A 2506-nucleotide genomic window follows, 5' to 3' on the forward strand; every position below is an offset into this window, starting at 1 on the left:
TATCATGGTTTGTCTGTGTGAATTGTTGGTCTGTTGGGTGATACTCTGAGCTGCCTAACATGGCTCTGTTAGCTCAGATACTGTAATGTAGATCTGTTGGCTAATATTTTCTGACCTTTCTTTGGTACAGAGCTGTTAGCTAACATTCTGATCTCTCTCTGATACATTTCTGTTAGCTGACATTCTGACCTCCAATAGAGATCTGTTAGCTAACATTCTGACCTTTATCTCATATAGATCTGTTAGCTGACATTCTGACCTCCAATAGAGATCTGTTAGCTAACATTCTGACCTTTCTTTGATATAGATCTGTTAGCTAACATTCTGACCTCTCTCTCATATACATCTGTTAGCTGACATTCTGACCTCTCTCTCATATAGAACTGTTAGCTGACATTCTGACCTCTCTCTGATAAAGATCAGTTAGCTAACATTCTGCCCTCTCTCTCATATAGATCTGTTAGCTAACATTCTGACCTCTATCTCATATAAATCTGTTAGCTAACATTCTGACCTCTTTCTGATATAAGCCTGGTTGTGCCAAATGTTTTAAATGTTGGAATGTCAGCCAGACATACTAACTTCTATCTGAAATGGATCTTTTTCAGATATTGGTATTCAAGTCCGCAAGATCTAAAGATCTAAACACCTGAATAAAGAAAGATCTTAAAATGCTGAAACCATTCGACCATAAACAGAAACTCTGAATTCCAACTCTTAACATAAACGTGTTTGTGGTTGAGTCTGGCTATTGTCTAACAAAATGCACCTTTTATACAAACCTTGCTCCCGATTTCCGGCCGATGATTGAGGTACTGAGTGGCTTTGCAGGTTTTAAAATATATTTGCATCGGTAGGAAATGGTAAAAAGCAAGCTACATTGCACGTTTCCTGTTCAAAGAGGAATTGGATGATTGAGCATTAATTTATCTCAGTATAATGGCTTGGCAAAATCAGTTGGATGTAACAGACTGGTTATGATACACAGTAGTTTTGGTTTGGTAATGTTGCCTGGAAAAATGATGGACACATTCTTGGATACTGATATAAGAAATTGGTGTTACCAAATCATCATGTAAATTGACGCCCCTGGAAATCAAGAAAAACCTTGGATTTGAACTAAAGGCAGGATGCTGGAGGTATGTGGAGATTGGCAGAATTCTAAGCAAAAGACAGTCTTGTGAGGCAAAATTTCACAGAGGTCCTTTATGGTCCTTTGTCCAACCCCGCACTGGAGGTGATGATATTATTTGAAATCTAATCCCTCTTCAGCAAAGAATGCATTTCCAGCGAATTCCATCATCACAAACAACAGAACCCTTAGATGTTCTTTCCAGGTTTCCAGCTCCTCATTAGAAATCTCATTTCTCCAAGAGAAATGCCATTTTCCTCAAAGACCACCCTACAGAGGAAATCTCGAACATCAAAAAAGGGTGATAAAAGTGGAGGCAGGGACTGGAAACAAAGAAAAACTGGAACACAAAACAGCAGAGGGATCCCAGGGAGAGAGAGGGTGGGGGGTCGTTTCCCCCACCTCTAGATTTCCAGGTTCCTGGAAACTGCTTGAGACGCCATTCTTGGTCTCGCAGTCCCACACACACAATAGTCAATTATTATGCTCTGGATGATAAGTGGGACAGAGAAGGCTCTGTTGTACTCAGCACCAGGGGCCTTCAGAGAGGAAGGATTTTCCAGATTTTCCAGGTTTTCCAGACTAATTGCTTGGGTCTTCCTGTTTGTCAAGTCAGGGCTTCTTCCTCCTCCTCCTCCTCCTCCTCTTCTTCTTCTTCCTTCCTTTCTCGCGTTGCCTCTCCAGTGATTCTGAAGGCTTTTTACAAGCTCTGGAAAAAACTGGAAGCTCTGAGCTTTCCAGTTAATGCTGACAGAACAGAAGCCATTGTCCAAAGCTTCCTCTCTGCTTCTGCAGATCTGAAGGTAGTAGGCATCTGCAGCCACATTGCTTATAAACGTGAAATCCTGGAAAACTGGAAAGGTGTTCAACGTTGTCAGGTGATGCTTTGTCCAGAAAGGAAGCCAGGAGCTTCCTGTCCCAACATTTTAATCTTCTGTGTCAGCTGAATCATCTCACCCAAGAGAGGAAATTAAAATCTTGAAAAAGTAGGAGGGTTTAATATGAACTAACTATAATAGGTAACTTCATCTATCACCTGTATACACGAAGTTACAGTGACAGCACATTTCAAAGAAGTTATGACAGCACTTAGAGACATCAAGGTCTTTGGGCTAGCTTCTCTGAAATATCTGTTGATCATTATGAAGTTTTAGAGTAACTTCTCTGAAGTGTCTATATTTCTCATTATGAAGTTTTAAAGAAAATACATTCAGTTATTTATATTATATACTTTGCTATTTTTCTCTATGCTTTTTAAATTTATTATTGTTATAATTATTATTATTATTATTATTATTATTATTATTATTATTATTATTGTCTCTCACATATTGTCAATCTTGTCTTCAAAATCTTGCTAAACAAACTTATGAC

Source organism: Macrobrachium rosenbergii, chromosome 45, assembly GCF_040412425.1.
Source record: "Macrobrachium rosenbergii isolate ZJJX-2024 chromosome 45, ASM4041242v1, whole genome shotgun sequence".
Taxonomy (NCBI): Eukaryota; Metazoa; Arthropoda; class Malacostraca; order Decapoda; family Palaemonidae; genus Macrobrachium; species Macrobrachium rosenbergii.